Consider the following 25,553-nt stretch of genomic DNA (forward strand, 5'->3'; position numbering starts at 1 on the left):
CTTAATCCATGAAAATTTGGGAGAACGGATGGTGAGATATTTTTCATAGTGGCTCGGGAATCCTCATCAACAATGGGAAACCCAAATGTGTTATCTCCATCTCTATTTCCACCAATGGGACCTCTACCTCCTCCATTGTTATTGTTATTTCCTCCTCCTCCTCTACCTCTACCTCTACCGCCTCCTTCTTCTTCTGCCATGATGATTCTCCTAGGGATTTCAAAATCTTCTGGTTCTTCTACAAAGGGTGAATGAGAAGAGATTTCTCCTTCCTCTTCAGGTGAGTCTATTTCCTCAATTACAATTGGTTGTCTGGTAGGGGAAAGAGAAGAGTCTCTTCCTAGTTCAAACTCAATAGAAGGTATAGGAGAGTCAACTCTTGGTTCTTGAATTTCAGGACTAGGAGTTTCGGTTGGAGATAAGGGAGGTATCTCTTGTCTATCTCTTGAAGCAGATGGACTTGTAAAAATTGAACTTCGAGCTCTAGCTAAAAACCTTCCCCTAGAATCTCTAGCTCTATGCATGTCATTTTTATTTTATCCTCAAGTCAAGTTAAATAGTTCCTTTTCTGATCTTCCAGTTCACTCTAGGTGCAAGAAGAGAGCATACTTAAGAAACTATTAGATTAATAACTTTCTCCTTTCTGATCCTCCAGATCACTTCAAAGTGCAAGAGGAGAGCATACTTAGATAGGTTATTAATTGCTTTCCTTGAAGTTGTTGTTTTTTTTATATTTTTTCTTCTAAGAATATGGCTACTTAATTTCACTTCCCCGGCAACGGCGCCAAAATGTTTAGTCAATTTAGTGTTAGCTAAATTGCTAGTATTTATTGTCAACCCGGGGCTCGTAAGCTGATGAAGTGAAGGTGTACTATATGTACTTAAGTATCCTCTTAGAGTTTTTCTTATCGTTGGGTTGTTGTTGTGGTTAATTATGTTCCTAGATGGAATGAGAATTTATACACAAGTGAGTGATGGTGTGTGTGTAGAGTGAATTCTAAATGAGTGGAAGTGTGTGTTGAGTGATTTCTAACTATTTGCTTGAAAGGAAATGCTTGGAATGAATTAATGAAATTGAAATGACTTGAAATAAACTTTGAAAATAAATGACCACTACCAATGGTACTAGACACCGTTCAAGTTGTTGCCAAATAAAGGAAAAAGAATCACTTTTAGAACCCAAGAATGAAAGATGATCTCTTTCTAACTCAATGCCTCAAAGCACATGTACTGTGTAAAGCACGGAAAGAAAGTAGCTTAAGTGGAATTATAAAAGTGAGAAAAATATGCTTGAAAGACTAATGATAATAATATGCTATTCCTAATACTCTACTTCAGCCATATGTACTATGGGAAGCATGATTAGAAAGTAGTGAGGAAATAGTCTAGGAAACACTTTAAAATCAAAACTTTTACTTTAAAGACTAGTGGTAATGATTTACTCTTTCTAACTCAATACTTCAAAACACATGTACTGTGTAAAGTAAGGAAAGAAAGTAGTTTAAAAACAGTCCAAAAAGCACCCAAACAAGCTGCAAGTTAGTAATATTTTGATCTTGAAAGATGTTAGCTTATGATGAAGATCATGCATATATGTAAACAGCTCTTTGAGAAATAAATTTAAAAACTAGCTATAAAGGCAAAAACAACACTTGAATTGTCAACTTAAAATACCATCAGCTGCAAAGCAAACACAACACATATAAAAATAAATCCCGGGCAAAAAGGAACCTGCAAAAGATAACACTGATCAGCTGAAAATAAAAGAAGACAAGTAAACAAAACTATACATTTTCAAGAAAGCAAATAAGGAAATGATAAAATGCTGCACAAGAAATACTCTACAAAAGGCTGAGATGGGCAGGGGCCCTCTGTCCATTCAACCATAAAAGACTTCAAATAGCTGGAAACTTCAAAACAGTGCTTGTATTTATTACTCCATTTGCAACAGGTCACAAAATAGAGTGCTGGAAAAAAACAGAGTTTACAACCGCTCCTTAATTCAACACAGTACAGCAAAATATTACCAATCAAAAGTCTTTTGAGCGTACGCAGACGCATCAATTTATAGGCTTTTCTAACCTATCTACGTGTACAACTAGTTAACAGAAAAACGAAAGACAGTCATGCGTATTAAAGGTCTGTTTTGACACATCACGGTTGCATAACGAGTTTGATGGTTCCTGTCATCATGGATCATAAATCCTGGTTGGATTGCGTTCCCTATCGCCTTCAGAACTTGGACAAATCGCTATTGGAGATGCCGTGACCGAACAGCCTTCAAACACCGTTGAACCACTTTGAGTTGACCGTGGTTAAACCTGCTTTGACCATGGCTGAAGGTGACGTGTATGGTTGAAACAATAGGATAGGAACCTCGACCATGATGATATCTAGGTGCCCATGTGGCCCGTCTAGCAATCTGACACGTGGATCATAGTGTTTAACAAAATGGCTGCAGGATCTCCAGATAGCTGCGGGATCATCAGATAGCTGCGGGATCCTGTAAGTATGTCAAAAAAACTAAACAAATAATCATCCATTAGCAAACTTGCTTGATCATGCTTATTGACACTGAATGTAATGATCTGAGAGGTTTTATGGTGGAAATGAGGCAAAAGTGCAGGAAAGATAAGGAAAAGTGAAGGAAAATGGTAGACAAATGGGTGTAAAATAGAGGTTCTACACATAGCCAATCATGAAATATGAAACCTATTGGTATAGGTAGCTAACACCAGGTTTTGCTCATTAGTGATTATCTTGGGGATGGAGTTGATGAGTTCATCAATTGCTTCTGTTCTATCAACCTCTGGCTCTTGAGCTATGCTGCTGAAATGCGTAGTAAGAAGGGTTGAAATTTCTTGATGTGTCTGTAGAATGGCTCCCTGTTCATTTTTGAGACTAAGGATTTTGTTAGCTCCCCTGTGGTCCATTGCTGATCTATGGAAGAATTTTGTATTATGTTCCCCTTCCTTAAGCCACTGAATACGAGACTTTTGTTTCCATAGGGTTTCCTCTTGTTGGCAACGAAGCTGCCATTGCTGCATCAGCATTTTTTCTTTGTTTACTGTTTCTGGATTAATATCCCCAGTGATCCAACCTTTGTGTATCTGCTCTAATTGCTCCTCTAATTTGGCTTTTTCTTTGAATATGTTTCCAAAGACTGTTTTGTTCCAAATTTTGATCTTGTCTTTGATATATCTCAGTTTGCCTTGTAATCTGTACATTTTGGTACCTCTGATGCCCACCGGTTCATTCCACCATTTTTCAATAAGTTGAATGAAGTCCGGATGGGTAAGCCAAAATTTCTCAAATCTAAATGGCTTGTTTCTTGGAGTGCCCTGGATAGCAGCAATCAGAGAAATGGGCCAATGGTCTGACCCTCCACTAGGGAGTATATCTGATTCTACTATAACTCCCTCCAACAAAATACTTTCGGAGATTAGAAATCTGTCTAGTCGAGAAGCAATTTGTCTTTCACCTCCCCTTTTGTTATTCCATGTGTAAGCCCCACTCTTGGGGTGGACATCCACTAGATTAGCTGTTTTGATGAAATCTAAGAAAGCTTCAGAATCTTTGTTGAGTTTCCTTATCCCTCCTTTCTTTTCCATGAGGGTAGTTATCATATTGAAATCCCCTCCTATGACTGCCTTTGCTCTGGGGTATCTTAGCTTCAGATTCAGCAGAGTTCTCAGAAAAAGAAACTTCTCTTCTAGCTTCTGAGGCCCGTAGACATTAGTACACAAATAGGTTTCTGAATTTCCTACCACCTGAGCTTCTACAGCTATGAAAGATCTTGTCGCTTCAGAGGAGAGGATTTTGATTACTTGCGGATCCCACAGGGTGATGAAGCCTCCCTCCCATCCATTGCCGGCAGTTTCTAGGTATTCCATGTGTTTGCCTAATTTTTTGCTTACATTATGAATAGTACTACTTGCACATTTGGTTTCTTGCACAAATATAATGTCTGGTTTTTCCTTTTGGACCTTCTTCTTTAAAAGCCGCTATTTTATTTGGCTATTAAGCCCTCTAGCATTCCAAGAGATGACTTTAATTTTAAAACAAGATTTAGTAATTTAGAGAAAAGGCTTCTAGAGCTTTCATCTTACCCGAGTTTAAGAGCATTTGTCCCAATTCCTATAGTGCCTCATTATTGGTTCTGCGTCCTCTCTTTTTCCTTTGTTTGGAACTTGTGGAGGTTTGAAGTAGTCCTTTTGTTCGGAGTCCCATTCCTTTGGCTACGCCCAGGTTCTTGCTTTGCATTTCTATTTCTGCTCTTTGTCGTGCTATTAGTATATCATTAATTCTCCTGACTTCCTCTTCCGATATGTGTTCCATCCCCTTCTTTTTCCAGTTTTCCACCATGTCTGGTAAATTAACTCCTTCTTGCTCTAGTATTTCAGTAAGTTCCATCTCATCACTTCCGATGTCACTTATGAGCATTTCTGAGTCTTCATCTACCCCTTCTGTTACCTCTTGATTCTGTAGTATAATGCTTGGAGGATTTTTTTCCATTGTTTTAGTTTCAGGCTCTGTTGTAGTTTTGTTTGCTTCAGAGGTGTTTTGTTCCTTATTGTTGTCCTCTGATTCGGTTTCAGTTTCCAGAACTTCGAAAGCATTGCTAGTATTACCTTGTGATGTGCTTGCTTTGGTCGGGCGTTTCCTGTTAGCTCTTTGTCTTGCTCTTGGTCGAGTAAAGAATTCCCTGTTCTTCTCTGCCTTGTCTACCTTAAGGTCTTCCGCTGTTTTATTTAATGGGCATTCTCTGATTAAATGTCCATGCTCATGACATTTTCTGCATCGGAATGGAATTTGCTCATAATCAATGGCTTGGAAATAGTCTTCATCCCTATATTCCAGCCACAGTCCCTCATGCAGTGCCCCCGACACATCCATTTCCACGCAAATTCTGGCACAGGAGGTGTATCTTCTCTGCAAAGTAGCTTCTGAAGCTTTGATGAAGGTCCCTAATTTATCACCTATTTGTTTTAGAGCTGCATATCCCCAATAGTCTATTGGCAGGGAGAAGAGGCATATCCAGACAGGCACCTGCTTGAAGGTTTCTTTTTCTGGCACAAAATTGGGCTTCCAAGCCCTAATGTATAGGCCTGTAGAAGCGAAGAAGTAAGGTCTGCCATCAAATATTCTATCCTTATCCTCTAGATTTGAGAAACAACAGTGAAAAAACTTTTGGCTCCTAAGCAGTCTAACATCACCTTTGGGTTTCCATTGCTGCTTTATCCATTGGCACAGCGCCCTTTCTGTTGGCCAGAGTCCCATGAACTTGCAGATCACTGCATGTTCGATCATGTGATCCCGGTAGGCTTGAATGTCTGGGTCTGTTATCACCACCCTTAGGGTTTCTGCCGCCTTAGGTTTACATGGGCCTTGAGTCTTTTTACCGTTGAATGTTCCTGTTTTGTCTCCTTGTTCCTCCTTCTCTTTATTCAGAGCCCCTTCTTCTTCTTCTGTCTGCTTCTTTTCTTGCTTGTTTTCATGGGCGGGATGTGCTTGCGTTGGCTTCTCCCTGCCTCTGTTTTCTATACGACTACCGTCCTCCTTTCCTTTCAGCTTTTGAGTATTGTGATCCTCATTGCCTTCATATCTTTTCCTTCCCTTGCTGGTCATGTCCTCTTTCTGTGACCTTTCATACCCAGCTATTTGCACACCTTCCTGTGCTGTCTGTTTGTGCATCATTATTTGTTTATAAGATGGGGTCCCTATGGACCCCTCGTTTTCCATCTGTCGGGTCAGGATCTGTCCTCTTCTGTATAGCTCTGCCACTCTGACCCTGTTCTTTTCCAGTTTCGAACCCTAGATCTGATGAGTCCGTGAACTACAAACCCCCGTTTTCACCAGGTCGCGGAGCTCCTCCTCGAAGCAGTCCTGTTCCTAAAATTTACTCTCCCCACTCGACCAGATTCATGCACTAATGTTGAATCATAAGCATTAGTTCATTTAAAAGTCGGCTTAGACTATTCTACAAACTTAATTTTAGATATAATATGAAAACTAAAGTTTGCATAGGAACAAATAGTTATAATCTTAGATCGACGAGCTATTCTACGATTTAGGATAATAATTGTTTGCTTGCAAACATGATGTCTTATTCAAACTAATTCAGTAATTCATCATGGATTTTTAGTTCTTACGCATGTGATAAATAAGGAATTGAATCTATTTTCTTTTTTTTTTCTCGGTAAAGCTAGCTAATCTATTATATTATATACAGGTAAACATTACATGCAAAAAGACAGGCCGTCCAGGGCCAACTGTGGCACCTTGGATAGCTTTGCTTGACACAGAATTCGCCCTCGCAGGGGCAGCACCTCCAGGATATACCAAAACTTATGACACAGAGTTGATCTCAGACAGTAATGAAACGGCCCGCGCAGGGGCTTCCAACAAAAAAACTCATAGTAGACCTTGCCATGACGCATAACAGACAGACACAAAATATGAAAAAGAACTGAAAGTATACAAACATAGAAATGTAGCATAGTCCAGATACCAGCCGAGACCTCTAACCTATACCAGACCCGAGAGAGAGAAAAGTAAGCCGGAGAGTGCCTCTGGGGATTAATCTTCAGGCTCTTCCTCAATGATGTAGCTCCAGCCTTGGCCTTCAGGGATGCCTTCCCACATTGCCATAGGATCCTTCGCTGTGGCCGGCGGTTCCTGCTCTGGAGGTCGGGGAGGGGCTTGCTGAAGCTCCTTCCCTGAATTGCCCTTTTCAATTGGTGGCTGCAGCACTGGACTTTCCTCACGATTGCCTTCTGGAAGTATCTCAGCCGAAACCGGTTGCTTTCCATCTTCATTCCCCTCAGGAACCTTCGTAAAGAGAACTGAGATATGAGCGTTAATGCCTGCATTTTCCCGCGAGCTGCCCAGGGTGAAAACAACTGAGCCGAATGCTGGAAGCACAGACTCTCCTCCATTGGAGCTGCCGACCTCCAAGAACTGACTGGCTGGAATTGGTATGGCTCCCGCCCTCCTGTAGCAGTAGCAGCAGCAGCAGTGATGGTGTACATCCGCTGCAGGGGGGCGTGAAGATGCACCACGCCCAGGTCCCCTCCTACTCGGCTGTCTTTCACGCAGTCGCACCATATTTTCCGCGGCTCCTTCAACTTGCTCCAGGACCGAGCTAGTGGGCTTGAAGTCCCTGCTCTCACTGCCAATTGAGTGCAGTCCCCGAATTGATTCAAGGCAGAGCTCAACTGCCCATAAACCGCGCACAGGATTAGCAAGCAGGAAGTGAACTTCGCCCAAGTGAATGCCTTCACTCTTCGCATCAATTGCGCTCCATTTGCCCTCAGAATTCTGTTCCCACCTGAGGCATTCTCCAGAGTCGAAATGGCTATTTGCAACAGCAGTGGCTGCGTTTTGAAGGAGAAGAGCGTCCACCGGACGAAATTCCTCCAGAGCCTGCACCACACAAACCTTACATAGCGTATGAGCCTGCAGTGATCTGTCACCCTTATAAATTCTTGCAACATTCCCTCGATAAGAGCTCTCCATAACTGCTCCCTGCAACAACAGCTCTTCACCTGGCGTAGCATTGAATGCCAAGAGCTCGGGCTGCTGATCTTCATACCTCGGCGGCAGTGCAATAACTGTTCTGCGTTAACACGGGGCGGCACATGCTGGGCATGTGGCTCGTCCCTGGCTGACGTGCTAACACCCGCATCCGGGGGGAATTGAATCTATTTTCAATAGGCACTTATGTAACTATTTAACTAGCAACTCTGAATATTTACCTAGTGATGGAGAACTAACCATTTTTTAATATTATCTTTCAGTTTGAGAATAGTGACTCCATTAATAGAAACTTTGAACTTTAAATGAAATATTTTATAATGATAATGGGATTTCCATGCCATAATTTCATCCCTTATATTCCCTTCAAATATGAGAGCGACTTTGGAGAGTGTTGTTTGAGGCTTCTAATGGGAAACTTGAAAGAACTAATTTTTATGAAGTGGAACTAATGATCTATTAACCAACGTGTTTCATACATGCAGACGAAAACCAAAAGGAGAGGTGTGGTTGGAAATGGAGAATAAAGAGGAGTAATGGATATTGTTTTTAATATAATGTAATGGTACTGCTTCTTATATACAAAACCTCCACACATAATTTCTCATTACAATCATGTTTCATGTTTATCATTTTTGGTAACATAGCACCTATAAAAAACATAGGGCCAACATGTTCATGAATCCATGTGTCCGACACGAGGATATCGGATCCAAGATTAGAATTCTATTCTTTTGTAGTTGTGAGGAAACAATAAGCCAATGAATTAATAGCTAAAAGAAGGATTAGAACAACACAACCAAGAACTTGTACTTCATTTAGGCCAACAAGAATAATGTAGGTCATGAATCTTTCCTCAACTACTTATTGGTCAGGGATATGAGTGGTTCACTCCATTATTTGTTTTTGTTCATGAAAAGTAAAGAGCCATCTTAGGATTCCATTTCCTAGTTTTATGACCAAACAAACTCTTTGTTTTAAGCTCATTTGATAGTGTTAGTCATTTAACAATGTTGAACAACTCAAGAGTAAGCTACATAAATCTAAACTCTATACAACATATCATGATTCTTAGTTGTTGACCAAGTATTTGATGATCAAGTCTCATCAAAATTATGGCTCAATTTCAATGTTAGCTAGAGCTTTAAAAACAATGATCAAACACTTAAGAGTAGCTAGTCAATTTTGTCAGCTTTCAATCTAAATGGGTCTACTTTAGAGCCTAATGGCAACTATGTGCTCAAGGGTAGCTATTCAATTTAGACAACTTCACAGCTTAATGACACCTACACATTAGGGGAAACCATTCAATATGGTCAGCTTTAGGAACTGATGGTAGCTACGTATAAATGGATGTGAATAACATGAAAAGTTTAATGATAGCAACGAGAGAGAAAAAGATGCGATCACACCAATTGATCTAATCAAAACAGGTACCTTTCACATTTGGCAGTGAGAAAAAGAACAAGTCTTCAACGTGTAAATCAACTGTCGTAGATCAATATCATTGTCAAATCGACAAGCCAAAAATCTTCCAGACAGTGCCTCAAAACGATGATAGGGCTGACACCTAGAGTTGCTATTTGTTAAGTTGACTTTAAGCTCTATTGATATTGTATAGAAAAAAGGATACGAAGTTTAAGAAAATATAGTTACTTTTTCCTTTTTATGAATCCAAATCCTCTGTGAATATGAATCTGAATTCTCTCTAGATACAGATGGATTGACCTCGAAGGGGGCAAAGGAATCGCTGGTGGCTGGAGTTGGAAATTTTTTCCGGCTGATATACAATATGGGAAATTTCTTTGCCTGGGTATACTACTCCTATATGATACTAGCATTTGGACTTTTAAGCACTAGATTGACCTCTAGATGTTAAGGAAGGAAAAGCTCTCAATTTCTATAGATGTTGATTGTCCTTGTATCAAGAAAATCCTAAATGATAATTGAAAAAAATACCAAATCCTCCTAGTATTATGAGCTTCTCCAATCAAAATCTGTTCATTCTTGTTGCCAAGCCAAGTTAAGTAGGTCTTGAGTCTGACTCTCTGCCTGAGAGTCAAACTCACTAGAAACAAGTATGACAGGCAAGTACTTGCAGATCAGGCCCTGAGTTATGAATTATTCACTTCCCTACACCTACAACTTGATGGTTAGTTGCTGCCTGAAAAGTTGTGGAATCTGCAAGGCACCTGTTTGTTTGTTGCAACTTTTCTATGGAAGTCTAGAACTATGTCTATCACTTGACCACTGTTAAGATACCCTGTAAGGGTTCTAATATTAAAAAGTCCTTGGAACATAGGAGAGCTTAGGATTGAAATCCATCCACTGTCCATCATCTGGTCTCTATGGTTAACAAGCAACAATGCACTTTTCTCTGGAAAGAGAAGATCTCCTACACATGTCTATCAAAAACTTAAAGCTTCTCATCCTTTGGAGCTAGTTAATCCCAAAGTAAAACCTCTGAACATAAGAAACCCAAATATTGCATAGGGATACTTTAGCAAGGCTGCTAAGAGGAATTCAAAAAATAACTCTAAAATCTCCTTCAGATTTGGGTTGAACAGAGGATACAAAATTTAGGCAGAATTCATGGTATACTATTTCCTTGGCTTGGGACAGAGGTGTCCACTCCATTTCCATTTATGACGACTCTGTGAAAGATTTAAAGTGGGTGTGAAATTTATTTGCAGGATGCCAATCATGCTGTTTTGGTTGTTGGGGATCCAGGTTGTAGCCATGGGCAATACTCCAATTTTTTTCAATATCAACAAGACGAATATCATTTTTTTCCATGGAATATCAAGCAGAGACTTGGAATATGTGGGATAAAATACCTCCGAAAGAATTGCTATCTGAGAAGCAGGGGTTTCCAAGACCGCAGGAACAAAGTTTTTTTTTTTTTTTTTTTTTTTTGTTTTTTGCGTGAATTGATAAACAACAGAGTCTGCCAATAGCCTTCTGACGACTCATCACCATAATCAACAACACATCTTCCTCCTCTCGACTCACAAAGCGCTACTTCAATTTCAAATGAACGCCTTTGTGGAGCCAAAACAACATGAAACTGGAGACACCAAGCGCAGCGAGGTTTTTGGCGAGGTCGAATGGTGGAATGCACGTTGTTTCAAGCTTCCTCCCTATTCAAATGGGGGTGCATTAACTTGACGAGTCGGAAAATGGGGTAGATGGGATGTCGGATGTGACAGGGGATCGCTTTCGAATCCGAATCTCTTTGGATTACGGACGAATTGACCTCGAGGGCAGAGGAATCGCTGGTGGCTGAAGTCAGAATTTTTTCTGGCCAACGAACAAATCCAGGCAATTCCCCTGTCTAGCTAGACTACTCCCTTCAAAAATATTTAAAACATTTGACTTACTTAATACAAAATAAACTCGTACCAATTACGTAATTCTAAATAGCATGGATAATAAGACACAACATTACACATCTCTTCTATACCAGGCACAAAAATTATCTTAGAAAGGTTAACTTACTCGTTCTTAGGATCTTATTTTTATTTCTATTTTATTTTCTTAAAACCATAAAGCAACGATCAAATCCATTGGCATCTTTAACATCCATCGCATGAACGCCCTAATTTTGGTCAGCGCGGATTTGAAAGCACATTTCCATTTTGCATATTCCCAAACCTCTACAAAATAGGAGCGCAAGGGTTACTCTTGTTCACCACTCGCTAAGGCTATGTGTTCCGAGGTTTAGGGTTTCATAACCAGTCAGGGATAACAGACGGCCTCAGTGTTTCGCTACTTTAGTCGATGGCATGGGATTTGTTGAATGTATTTTTGAATCTTTCGATCGATTGAATGCATTTTCATTTTTTTTCGAAAGTGGAATGACTGCACGCTGCAACCCCGGGCTTTTCTGATAAACTAGTGAAGAATCGGCCCTATGCAAGTGCTAGATCGAACTTCTCTGCTGTTTCAGTGTTGCAAATCTGATTATATCCCAGATCTGGTTTGTGTCAATTTGGCAGCTACATTATTGCCATTGTTTATACTCTCTGTTTCCAATATTTATTTTTTACAAAGAATTTCTCTCTGAATCAGATGATGATACCTTTTGAAAGTTAGTTTCGTTTCAAGAGCAAGGCTGCGAGACCAATCCTTTGGTGTTCAACGGGTGCAATGTTTCCTTTTTAGGGTTTTTTGTTTGTTGGTTGGTTGTTTTTATGGTTTTGGTCCTTTTTTTTTTTTCCTTTGATTATTCAGTATGTTTGAGTTTCATGTGGAATGTTTTTTAATCTAATGGTTCTTAATCCTGGTCTTGTTTATATTTTTTGTAATGCGCGTTAAAAAGGGTTGCTTCGTGATTCTATGTCGCGCTGTTTCAGCCAATATTTGTAGGCTAATAATATCCATTAAGTCAACGATCTTACCTAACTTTACAAAGAGGTAAGTCGGAAAAGTGACGATTCAGTGGTAGTCAGCACTGAAGTAGCCTTTAAGGCCGACGCCTAAGGAAATGGAGGATGATGGATATTCAGCCTACAAAGAGGTAAGCTCGAAAAGTCATGCTTCGTGGTAGTCAGGACTGAAGTAGCGTTAAAGGCCGACGGTTAAGGAAATGAAGGATTGATATTCTTGAAGCTAAACGGGAAGCTTTTCTTGAAATGATGGAACAAAATGCTTTGTTTTATTTTTCTTACCGGACTTTTATTTATATTTTAAAAAGAAATACATTTTGTATTACACACATGATCTGCCCAGATCTTATAGTGGCAAGTCTCATTGACCCAGTTCATCACCACCAAATAGTAACCAAAAAACTGAAGCTGTTCGCATCTTTTTACCTAAGCAAAGGCACAGAAGTTGCTCACATCCTAAAAAAAGCAACGAGAGATCTGCATTGCTAGAAGCTCTGGCCAGCTATTTATACTTCTGGCCAATGACATTATGACATGCTAGGAACGGTGCTCCTAAGCAAAGGCAATGAGAGATCTGTATTGCTAAAAGCCCTGTCCAGTTATTTGTAAATCTACACAGTAATCTGTACCTCTGTCCAATCACATTTTGACATATGATAGGAATGATGCTTGGAATTTGTAGCGCTACCCAGTTATTTGTACCTCTGCCAAATCACATTTTGACATGATAGGAATGATTCTGGGAATAATTCTTTGATAAATGAAGGATGATCCCTCTCACACTGAGAATCCCCTTGAGAGCCCCATCGAGAAAACCCCAAGGGAGACTGACATCCATACTTTACATAACACAGTTCTACAACCGCTGGGACTTTTCAGTTGCGGTAATGACTTGGAATAGCAAGGCCCATATGCGAACTGGTTTGGATAGGATAATTTGTCATTAAAGATTTCCTTGTTCCTCGCACACCAAATACCTGAACATAAAATAAGAGGAAGGAACCTAAAGGGGCTTTGTGGTCCTTATTATCTCTATCAAAGCTTTTTAAATCTCTTTGAAGACTATACCCTCATTTAAATTCTTGACCAAGCAAAAGAGCTGCAGGCTGACCAACATTCTTTTGTAAAAGAGAAGTGGACAAATAGATCTTTAGTAAAAGATTAAAGAGCCGTGGATAAATAGATGATCAATGTTCTCCTCACAACCTTTACAGAGTGCATACCAACCTGAACCAGTCTTTACACAATGCACACCAACCTGAACCGTTCTTGTGCGTGTGCAGCATTACTGCATTACATCACAGGTAGGTACTTTTTTCTCGATGATAGAGATAAGGGTTTTGTGGCCCTTGTCTTTATTGAAGCTTTCCAAATCTCTTTGAAGACTATACCCTCCCATTTAAATTCTTGGCCAAGCAAAAAAGCTGCAGGCTGACCACCACTTCTTTAATGAAAAAGCAGTGGACAAATAGATGATAAATGTTTTTCTCATAACCTTTTACACAATGCACATCAACCTGAACAGATCTTGTGCCTGTGTTGCATTACATCACAGGTAGGTGATTTTTGCTCGATGATATACCAGACCACTAAACGAGATTTTGATTGGCAATATGACTTCCAAAGGACACCACCATTTTTTGCATGTACATTCAAGTGAATATAACCCAGCTTGGGTGTAGATATGCCATGATTGCCCAGACCAGCATTCTGGATACAAGACGGCCTCAGGGTTTCGCAACTTTAGTCGATGCCATAGGATTTGTTGAATGTGTTTTGAATCTTTCGATTGATTGAATGTATTTTGAAGTTTTTTTGAAAATGGAATTATTGCACGCTGCAACCCCGGGCTGTTCCGATAAGCTAGTGAAGAATCAGCCCTATGCGCGTGCTAGATCAAATTTCTCTGCTGTTTCAGTGTTGCAAATCTGATTATATCCCAAATCTGGTTTGTGTCAATTTGGCAGCTACATTATTGCTATTATTTATACTGCCTGTTTCTAGTATTTAATTTTCACTTCGCTTTGAACCCAGAGATAAGGGTTTTGTTGCCCTTATCTTTATTGAAGCTTTCCAAATCTCTTTGAAGACTATACCCTACCATTTAAATTCTTGGCCAAGCAAAAGAGCTGCAGGCTGACCACCACTTCTTTAATGAAAAGCAGTGGACAAATAGATGATCAATGTTCTCTTCAAAACCTTTAACACAATGCACACCAACCTGAACAGATCTTGTGCCTGTGCCACATTACATCACAGGTAGGTGATTTTTGCTCGATGATACATCAGACCAGTAAACGGGACTTTGATTGGCAATATGACTTCCAAAGGACACCACCATTTTTTGCATGTACATTCAAGTGAATATAACCCAGCTTGGGTGTAGATTGCCATGACTGCCCAGACCAGCATTCTGGATACAAGACGGCCTCAGGGTTTCGCAACTTTAGTCGATGCCATAGGATTTGTTGAATGTGTTTTGAATCTTTCGATTGATTGAATGTATTTTGGAGTTTTTTGGAAAATGGAATTATTGCACGCTGCAACCCCGGGCTGTTCCGATAAGCTAGTGAAGAATCAGCCCTATGCCCGTGCTAGATCAAATTTCTCTGCTGTTTCAGTGTTGCAAATCTGATTATATCCCAAATCTGGTTTGTGTCAATTTGGCAGCTACATTATTGCAATTATTTATACTGCCTGTTTCTAGTATTTAATTTTCACTTCGCTTTGAACCCAGATGATGGTACCTTCTGAAACCACGTTTCATTTCAAGAGGGAAGGCTGTGAGACCAATTCTTTGGTATTCAAGACGTTTACCTGTTTACCTTCTTAGAGGTTTATATATATATAGACAAATTTTTTTAATTTTAATTTTATTTTATTATAATGGCTAAATGTGTTCCGAGTTTCATGGCGAATGTATTTTAATCTTGTACTCGGTTATATTTTTTATGTCAAGCGGGTTAAAAGGGGTTACTTTGTCAGCTGATATTTGCAGGCTAATAATATCTCGATTAAATTAGCGATAATACCTTTAAAATTAATGTCACAAAGAGGAAAGTCATGCTTCGTGGTTGTCAACGCTGCGTTAAAGGCCGGCTCTTAAAGAAAATGGAGGATGGATATTCCTGAGACTAAAAAGTTAGCTCTTCTTTTAAATGGCAGAGGCAGAGGACGTATTGATAACATGATTTGGTTTTTGGTCTCTTTGCAGGAATCAGACAATCTGATTTTTGATCTTGATTTTTACAAAATGTTTGTATTGGAAAATGGATAAATTGATTTTTTTTAATAAAATGTTTGGAAAATGGATAACTTGATTTTTTTATAAAATCTTGTTTTTAAGATTGTTAGCATTGGCTTACTCTACCGAGGTCACAATTTTACTTTGAATCACTTGAAAAAATTCAAAAAATCTAATTACTGTTTAAATAACTTGAAAAAATTTCATTTGAATAATTTTTTTAATAGTAAAAATGGATTCAGCACCATCAAACTTTAAGAAATCACAACTTTAAGAAATCTACTGAGTGTTTGAATAATTTTTTTGGTTAGTAAAAATGGATTCAGCACCAGTGAGAGCCCAACCCTTGGGCGTCCAAACCCAGATTTCCATAAAAATGTTTTTTTTTTTTTTTTACAAAATCCTACCAGAATGTAATCCAGATTTCCAAAAAACTTTTTTACTATGAAAATTTTGATTTCCAAACCCTTGGGCGCCCAAATCTAGATTTCTAGTAAAATGTTTGTTTTGTTTTTTTTTTTATCAAAATCCTACTAGATTTCCAAAAAAATGTGTTTTCCAAAAAAAACATTTTTTACTGGCAAAATTTTGATTTACAAAAAAAATGTTTTCTGCTGTCAAAAATGTTTGACATTGTTTTTTGAGTGAAATTGTGACTTCTCATTAAACTAATTCTCTGGCATTTTAATTTCTTGGGTCACAATTAGGGCTTAGAACATTGTTTTCTGAGTGAAATTGTGACTTCTCATTAAACTACTTCTCTAGCATTTTAATTTCTTGGGTCACAATTAGGGCTTAGAACTTGTCATCACGATGATTAGATTATTGTAATAATGATCCATGATTGTCTTGCAATGACTACTATCAACAAAATGCTAACTGTGAAAGAATCTTCAATATTTTTTTTGCATGACTCAACCAATCCTAACTCTACATGCATCTACAATATAATGTATGTCTTTAGCCAATAACTTGAGATCACTTGACAGAAACTAAGAATATAAGTACAACACAATTTATTATCATGTTTAGGTGGTTATGTTGTTGGCATTATGACATAGGATTGGCACTATGACACATGTGTTGTCCTTGATGGCAACTTATTTCAATGACAGATCACAATTTAGATTCTCGGGATGAAAGAAAAAGAGATATATGTAGGTTTCTCTTCACCAAGTTGCGTATGCATGTTGGTTAGATGATCAAAAGTCGCGTATATGTATGCACGCACTTTCATGCAAAGAAAAGTGCGTACATGTGGGAAAACTTATTTTTTGGTCCATGGTATTTAGTCCTTGGTATTTGGACCTATGGTATCTCGTTTGAAGTATTGGAACCTAAGTATTGGGTCCATGGTATTGATTCTCTATGGTTTTGGACCATAAGATTAAGGCCTAAAATTATAAAAGGGGAAGGAGATCATAGGGCAAAGACATTCACTCAAGCATTAAATATCTTATGAAGAGCAAGATCTAGAATTAGGTTATGGTGCATAGCTAAATCTGAACCAAGGAAGAACCTGAGCGCTAGAAGAAGAAGTTTTGTTGATAGGTCATGATCTTAAGGCTTGAATAATAGTAATTTTGTGTGATTTTGATATGTTTTATTCGGTGCATGATTTGATCTATGAATTTGATAATTTGGGTATGAATTTGATAGTCTGGGTATAACTGATGTTTGAATAAGTGAAAAGGGTAAATTATCTTTTATAGATTTGTACGCAGGTTCGGCGCAGCAGAGGCGCGTATACACGTTGGTTCAGTAAGTAAAAACAGCATATACATTGGTTGGCCTTAATACAAAAACGTATGCACGCAGGTTCTACATATTAAAGTAGTGTACGTCTCATGAAATATGTGTTAGTTACTTCTGTTTATGGCTGTAGTGTTTTGAGTTCAAGATTGGTTTTTGGTTACTGTTAAGGGATTATGGTTATAGCGTTCAGAGAAGTAATTGTTTGATTCAATTTTGATTAAAGCAAAGGAGATGGTTGATGCAGATGTATTTGATATTTGATTATTGTTATTGATGGATCCAGTTTGAAAATTTATGAAATGTGGTCCTTGGAAGAAAAGAAGAGGTTGTAGCCTTCTATAGGTCAACAAAAGTTAAGGGGGCTGTAGCGCCCTTCCAGGAGAAGTTGGAGAATGATTGAAAGTTGTAGCCTTCTGTAGGTAGAAGCCTGCGTACTGATATAAGATCGCGCCAGTATAGAAATATTGTAAAAGGAAGTTTCTTATTAAAAGAAGATAGATATGAATTGTAGCAGGTGGTTTTCACCTACATTAGGTTTCTATCTTATATCTTGTGTTCTTGTGTGTGACTGTTTGTTTTGTTTTACTGTTCCTGGTTATTGTTTATATGGTTCTGAGACAGAATAATGATCGACATCTGAAAAATAAATTAAATTATAAGTCTGCAGTTATACGCAAGTTTTCTTAATTGCGGTTGCATATATACGTTGTTTTCACTAACTGAAGTAGCGTATGCAAATTTGATTATGAAATGAAAAACAGTTGACTAGATAACATTGATTCAACCCCTCTCTCTCAGTATTATTTCCAACAATTGGTATTAGAGCAGGGCTTTTAGAACACGCTTGATCGCTTGAAGGAAGATATATCATCATGAGCAACTACGAAAAAGAGGCATTGATCAGGCCATGAATCTTTAATGGGAGCAATTTCATCTATTGGAAGGTAAGAATCACAGCTTATCTTCAATCTCTTGGTATAGAGGTTTGGGATATCGTGGAAGTAGGATACACATTTCCATTAGCAACTCTTATGGATACCACTGGTAAGAAGCGGCATGAAACAAATGCAAAGGCTGTCAATACTCTATTAGGAAATTTATCTAAATCAGAATTTGTCAAGGTTATGCAGCTTAAAACCGCAAAAGAAATATGGGACAAGATCGTTCTGAGCTATGAAAGAGACTATCAGGTAAAATGTGCAAAGTTACAAACTCTCAGAAATCAGTATGAAAATCTCAAAATGTACAATGATGAAAGTGTGGCTAATTATTTATTGTATAAATGAGATTGTTAATTGTATGAAAAACTTTGGTGAAGAAATAAAATAAGTTACTTTGGTTGAAAAGGTGGCTAATTATTTCTTACGTATAGATGTGATTGTTAATTGTATGAAAAACTTTGGTGAAGAAATAAAAGAAGTTACTTTGGTTGAAAAGGTTCTAAGCTTTTTGTTTCTTAAGTTTGAATCAAAAGTCTCTGCCATAGAAAAAACAAGATCTACAGAGCATTATCATGTCACAGCCATTATCATGTCATTGCTGCACAGAATCCTAATTGCTTTCAAAATGAGAAAAGGGGGACCATCAAACAGAAGAGAAGCCACATTCAAAGCTTCGGGAAAAAGAGATTACGATGAGTCAGGACATATGTCAGAAGAAGAGGAAGAATCAAATTTTGTTAAGAACCTTCAACGGGGTTTTGAAAGATTCGAAGGTAAGCTACCTTTCAAATATTTTGCTTGCGGAAGAGTCGGTCACTATGCAGCCAAGTGTCCTCATAAAGATAAGCTTGATAAAGGTAAGGAACTAGTTAGATGGAACAGAAAACAGAGTGCAAGTAAGAAGAGCTATTATACACATGAAGATAGTGATGGATTTTCAATTAATGATGAAGATGAACAATGTAATGATTATAGACTTTTGATGGTTTTTGAAGATGATGATTTTTTGGATGTTATAGATAAAAAATGATCTCTATGAAGAAATTTTTAAACTTAAAATTCCTTTAGAAGAAAAGAGTATGATCGTAGATACTTTGATATTCCAACTTGCTGAAAGAGAAACACAATGAAAAGTTAGAATGTAAAATTGTGTGACTTAGAAAATATATTGAGAAAACAAAAGCTCTTAATAAAAAAGATATTGAAAAAACAAAAGCTCTTAATCTTAGATTTGCTAAAGGATTTGAAACTTTAGATGAGATTTTCAAAGTGCCGCGTTCTCCTCTAATCAAGACAAGTCTTGGATATACTGAAAAAACATCTCAAGCATAGAAGCCATCCACTTCCAAAAGTTATTTTGATGCAGCAAGGAGAAGTGAACAGGTTGACAATTGACAACAAAGGCATAAAGCAGATCACCAAGTAAATCAAGGTCAATTTATTTCAAGGATGAACAGAGATCACCAAGTACATCGGGGGCAATCTACTTCAAGGATGAATATAAGCTACAACCAATCGCAGGTAAATCATTTTCAATTTGCCTCAAGAATGAATGTGTATGGAAACTACAATCACCTGGACGGAAGCTTTGATAATCGCAGGAATTTCTTCAATGGCCAATGTTTCTCGTCATAACATTGGACACAAAGCAGCTCAATGTGTTGCTTACAAGACCATCATGACTAAGGAAGCACGAAATCAAAGGAATGTGACTGGGATCATGAAAATGATCTACAATAACTTTTCTGCTCTTGAAAATGAAATAGAATGTTCTATCTGTAACAACTTCGGTCATAAAGATTCTGAATGCAGGAGTAGGTTTTAGCAAACAACTCGGAAGGAGCAAGCTTCATTGAGTCTCAAAACATGGAGAAAGAAAGAACTGCAACCAGAAAGATGTGGTATAGCCTTATATGCGAAAGGACAGGAAAATCAGTGGTACATCGATAGTGGATGCTCGAAACATATGACAGGTGATAGAGAAAAACTTCAGTCATATAGTCCCTTAGAAAAAGAAAGGAAGGTCTCATTTGGAAGTGACACCCTTACATTCATAAAAGGTAAAGGTTCTGTTCTTTTGAAAGAAAAGGTCAAAGCTGGAAATGTTATGTATGTTGATGGCTTAAAGCATAATCTATTGAGTGTCAGTCAAATGTGTGATCAAGGAAATGAGGTAATATTTCGATCAAATGGATGTATTGTTCGTGAGCTTGATACATGAGAAACAATGATCAAAGGCATAAGAACTCCAAATAATTTATACGTACTCAAGATAGGACACCAACAATTCTATCTAAGCAAAAATGATAAACACTGACTATGGCACAGAAGATTGGGGCATCGAAGCTTTTCTCAGATAAGAAAAGCAGGAAATATCAGGGGGTTCGTGATCTCCCTGACATCAGAATTCCAGACAATACAATATGCAAATCATGTCAGTTTGGTAAGCAAACTAGGATTAATTTCCCTGAGAAGGAAGGATCAGCTAGTAAGCCACTTGAATTTGTCCATACTGATGTATGTGGTCCATCCAAGAAAATGTCACATCGAGGAGAAGTATACTTCATATTGTTCATTGGCGATTTTTCCAGGATGTGCTGGATAGGACTTCTAAAGCATAAAGATGAAGCTTTCGAAAAGTTCAAAGCATTCAAACCTTTGGTTGAAAACGAATCAGATCGCAGAATCAAATGCCTCAGTTCCGATTGAGGAGGGGAATTTACTTCGGATGAATTTTTCGATTTTTGTGAAGAACATGGAATAAGAAGGGAATTCTCTACTGCAAGGACTCCTAAGAAAAATGGAATAGTGGAAAGGATGAACGGAACGGTTCAACAAATGGCTTGGGCTATGCTTGATGAATTTGGAACTCCCGCAACCTTTTGGGGTGAAGCTGCATTTGCTGTCGTTACTATTCTCAACAAGACAAACGTTCGGGTGAATAGCACTCGAACTTCTTATGAACTTTGGTATGGTAAGACTCTTACGATAAAATACTTCAAAATTTTTGGAAGCAAATGTTACATCAAAAGCACTGATGAAAACCTTGGTAAGTTTGAACCTAGAGTAGATGAAGACATTCTCCTTGGTTACTCTCCCCAAAGCAAAGGATATAAGTGTTACAATAAAAGAGTTAGAAAAATTGTTGAAAGTATTGATGTAGTGGTTGATGAAGAAAAACATTCCATCTGAAGATGTCGAAGATGATGACTATCCTTCAACATCAAATTAGACTAATGATGAAAAAGAAATCTATGAGGCATCAGAAGAACAGAGAAAGGTAGAAGAAAAGACTCCATCTAGGTATGTCCAAAAAAATCATCTAGAAACTCAAATTTTGGGGCAGAAAGAGGCAGGTGTACAAACAAGAACAACTATTTCAGAAGCTTCAAGCTATCTAGCATTGCTCTCCTCCACTGAACCAAGAAATGTAAGTGAAGCATGCAAAGATGAATGTTGGGTCAAGGCCATGAATAAAGAAATTGAGCAGATTGAAAAGAATAACACTTGAGAGTTGGTTCCTAGACCAAATGATAAAAATGTCATAGGGACAAAATGGATATTAAAAAACAAGTTGAATGAGAATGGAGATGTTATTAGAAATAAGGTCAGAGTTGTTTGCAAAGGGTATGCTCAACAAGAAGGTATAGACTTTGAAGAAACTTTTGCACCAATTGCTAGACTTGATGCCATAAGAATGTTCCTTGCTCTTTCTAACTTTCAGGAGTTAAGTATATCAAATGGATGTGAAATTTGTTTTTCTAAATGAAGACTTAGAAGAAGTGTACATTGAGCAATCAGATGGATTCATCTTTGGGAATGATCCAAAACTTGTATGCAGACTCAAAAAGGCTCTCTATGGCCTTAAACAGACTCTAAGGGCTTGGTATTATCGTTTGAATAAGTACCTCCATCAACAAGGTTTTTCAAAAGGATCAACAAATAACAATTTATATATAAAAATTGATAATGATAAATTGCTAATACTTGTGTATGTTGATGATATCATCTTTGGTAGCAATGAAGAAGCCATGAGTCAAAACTTCGCTTTGGTGATGCAGAAAGAATTTGAAATGTCCTTATTTGGTGAGCTCACATATTTTCTTGTTTTACAAGTCCAACAAAACAAAGACGGTATCTTTCTATCACAAACCAAGTACCTCAAGTAGATCTTGAAGAAATATGGGATGGAGGATTCGAAACTAGTATGTATCCCTATGGTAACATGATGTAGCGTCAGCGCAAATGATGAATCAACAGCAGTGCATCAACCAACCTATAGATCAATGATTGGAAGTCTGCTTTATCTAACAGGTACCCGACTAGACATCATGCATTTAGTTGGAATAGTCGGAGGATTTCAGGCAAATCCAAAGGAAACTCATCTTCAGGCAGTTAAAAGAATTTTCAAGTATTTTCAAGGAACTCAAAATTATGGCTTATGGTATCTTAGAGATACAGATCTCACACTTCATGCATATACAGATGTAGATTGGGCAGGAAGCGTGGTTAACAGAAAAAGCACTAGTGGTGCTGCATTTTTTATGGGTTCTAGATGAGTATCTTGGTTCAACAAGAAACAAAGTTCAATTGCATTATCTATAGCGGAAGCACAATATGTGGCTGCTGCATCTCGCTGCATACAACTCTTTTGGATGATGCAAACATTGCAAGACATTCAAATCACTTGTACTCTACCTATCTCCATTTTTTGTGATAATACAAGTGCAATTAGTGCTTCAGAGAATCTAATCGTGCATTCGAAAACCAAGGTCATACCTATCAAATATCATTTTCTCTGAAAACAAGTGCTTGAATAAAAGATCAAATTGGAATATGTCCCCTTCAAGGAACAAGTTGTTGATATATTTACCAAACCACTGCTCAGGGAGACATTTGAATACATCAGATAGAAGCTGGGAGTAGTTGATGCATCATCTTGCTGTTGAAATTATCTGTTTCAGAGAACAGTGGTTGTACGCGAGTTTCATGAAGGGTATCTACGTACATACGCAGGTGTTCGTAGACATAGTAGCGTATATTATGGTTTGAAGACAAACAGTGGGGCCAAACTCTAGATGAAAAGAGTCTGATATGGGTCTGATAGAGACCATCTGACACAAGTTCAAGGGGAGCATATATTTCTAATAATGCATTGTTGGCATTATTTTAGAAGATTTTTGGTTCATTTTCTTTCAAGTGGAATAGGTGCAGAGGGAGATCATGGTTGCCAGTTTGAATGATGATTGACAGATGCTGCTGATGATTAGTTGCTAATGACTATCATAGTCTTTTCTTAGATATTTAGTCTCTATGTCATGTATTTTTTGTAGTATCAAGGTGATGTAACGACTTATGTTGGTTTCCCCACTATGCCTGGGATGGATGATGTAATGTTCTTGCTTTATCATGTGTAAACTTCTGGTGTACCCCCACTTGGTTGGGTGGATGAGTCAATATTGGTTTATCTCCATTTGGTTGAGAGATGGATGTATGTACGAGTTTTTGGTGATAGGAAGGTCATTTAGGATGTATAAACTCATGTTTCTTCTTGTAGAACATTTTTTTGCAGATTTTGCTTACAGTCAGGGGGAGCATAGACAACACAGCAAAACAAAGATTTCAACATGTACTCAGGGGGAGCATAAGCCGTTGCCCTTGATGACAAAGGGGGAGAATGGCTTTGAGTGACTTGGAGTTGCTATCAAGTCCAAAGGGGGAGATTGTTGGCATTATGACACAGGTTTGGCTCTATGACACAGGTGTTGTCCTTGATGGCAACTCACTCCAATGACAAATCACAGTTCAAACTCTCAGAATGAAGCAAAAAGAGATATATGCAAGTTCCTCTTAACCAATTCGCGTATACACGTGGGTTCGACGATCAAAAGGCATGTATATGTATGCACGCATTTTCATGCAAGGAAAAGCGCGTACGTGGGAAAACTTATTTTTTGGTCCATGGTATTTAGTCCTTGGTATTTGGACTTATGGTTTTGGACCATGGTATCACGCCCAAAGTGTTGAACCTAGGAATTGGGTCGATGGTATTGATTCTCTATGGTTTTGGACCATGGTATTGAGTAAGGTGTAAAATTATAAAAGGAGAAGGAGATCATGAGGCAAAGGCATTCACTCAAGCATTGAATATCTTATGAAGGGCAAGATCTAGAATTGGGTTATGGTGCATCGCTGGATCTGAACCAAGGAGGACCCTGAGCGCTAGAAGAAGAATAAGTTCTATTGATGGGTCAAGATCTTAAGGCTTGAATAGTAGTATCTTTGTGTGATTTTGATCTGTTTTAATTGGTGCATGACTTGATCTATGAATCTGATAATTTGGGTATAACTGATGTCTGAATAAGTGAAAAGGGCAAATTATCTTTTATAGATCTGTATGCAGGTTCGGTGCAGCAGAGGCGCGTATACATGTTGGTTCAGTAAGTAAAAACAACGTATACGCTGGTTGGCCTTAATACAGAAGCGTATGCATGCAAGTTCTACATATTAAAATAGCGTACATCTCATGAAATATGTTTTAGCTACTTCTGTTTATGGATGCAGTGTTCTCGGTTCAGGATTGGTTTCTGGTTACTATTAATGGATTCTGGTTACAACGTTCAGAGAAGTAATTGTTTGATTTAATTTTGATTGAAGCAAAGGAGATTGGTTGATGCAGATGTATTTGATATTTTATTATTGTTATTGATGCATCCAGTTTGAAAATTTATGAAACGTGGTCCCTGGAAGAAAAGAAAAGGTTGTAGCCTTCTGTAGGTCAGCGAGAGCTAAGGGGGTTGTAGCTCCCTTCCAAGAGAAGCTAGAGAACGAGAGAAGGTTGTAGCTTTTTGCAGGTAGAAGCATGCGTACTGGTATAAGATTGCACCAGTACAAAAATATTGTAAAAGGAAGTTTCTTATTAAAAGAAGATAGAGATGAATTGCAGCAGGTGGTTTTCACCTACATTGGGTTTCCACCTTATATCTTGTGTTCTTGTGTGTGATTGTCTGTTCTGTTTTACTGTTCCTGGTTACTGTTTATATGGTTCTGACACAGATTAATGATCAACCTCTGAAGAATAAATTAAATTATAAGTCTGCAAGTTATACGAAGTTTCCTTAATTGCAGTTGTGTATATACGCCGTTTTCACTAATTAAAGTAGTGTAAGCAAATCTGATTATGAAATGAAAAATAGTTGACCAGATAATATTGATTTCCCTCCCCCCCCCCCCCCCTTTTAGTGTTATTTCCAACATAAGTGACTTTGCTTTGAGATTCTGGTTTAAACCAATCTCTTCATATTGTCTTTATCCCTTCTGCATGACAAAATTGCTTTTGTAGACTTCTCTTTCAAACCCATATTTTCCAGATCACAGTTTCCTATTGTAATCAAACCAGCTGATAAAAATCTGGGCATTATTGTTTTTAACAGACACAGATACGTTGCTGAAGCTCTCAGGCAACTATCTGATCCAAATGTCTACAGATTGTTTGCTGCAGTACCGTGGATCATCATCAGAGGATCTATAAACCAGCTCTAGGCCAAATATAGAAACTTGCTTTCAGTTCAACGATGAGAGTTTATTTTGCAAGTAAAAATTTAGAATGCTAGAGCTTGCATGCTTTATTTTATTTGGAAAGTGCATAAAACCCTCCTTTGGGTTGGGCATATTTGTTTTTACAATGGT

The 25,553-nt window shown here is 38.0% G+C and overlaps 3 non-coding genes across 3 annotated transcripts; all 3 read left to right on the plus strand.

Moving 5' to 3' along the window:
- Positions 1-11,397: 11,397 nt before the first annotated feature.
- LOC149174124 (small nucleolar RNA snoR134) lies at positions 11,398-11,542 on the plus strand. Its single transcript, XR_016258977.1, has one exon. It is a non-coding gene; the product is annotated as a small nucleolar RNA snoR134 (small nucleolar RNA).
- Positions 11,543-13,754: 2,212 nt separating this feature from the next.
- On the plus strand, positions 13,755-13,899 carry LOC149174125 (small nucleolar RNA snoR134). The gene has a single exon (XR_016258975.1). It is a non-coding gene; the product is annotated as a small nucleolar RNA snoR134 (small nucleolar RNA).
- Positions 13,900-14,457: 558 nt separating this feature from the next.
- LOC149174126 (small nucleolar RNA snoR134) lies at positions 14,458-14,602 on the plus strand. Its single transcript, XR_016258976.1, has one exon. It is a non-coding gene; the product is annotated as a small nucleolar RNA snoR134 (small nucleolar RNA).
- The last annotated feature ends 10,951 nt before the right edge of the window (positions 14,603-25,553 follow it).

This window comes from Pinus tabuliformis, chromosome 4_1, assembly GCF_031772625.1.
Source record: "Pinus tabuliformis cultivar Carrire ecotype Pingquan chromosome 4_1, CPIR1, whole genome shotgun sequence".
NCBI lineage: Eukaryota > Viridiplantae > Streptophyta > Pinopsida > Pinales > Pinaceae > Pinus > Pinus tabuliformis.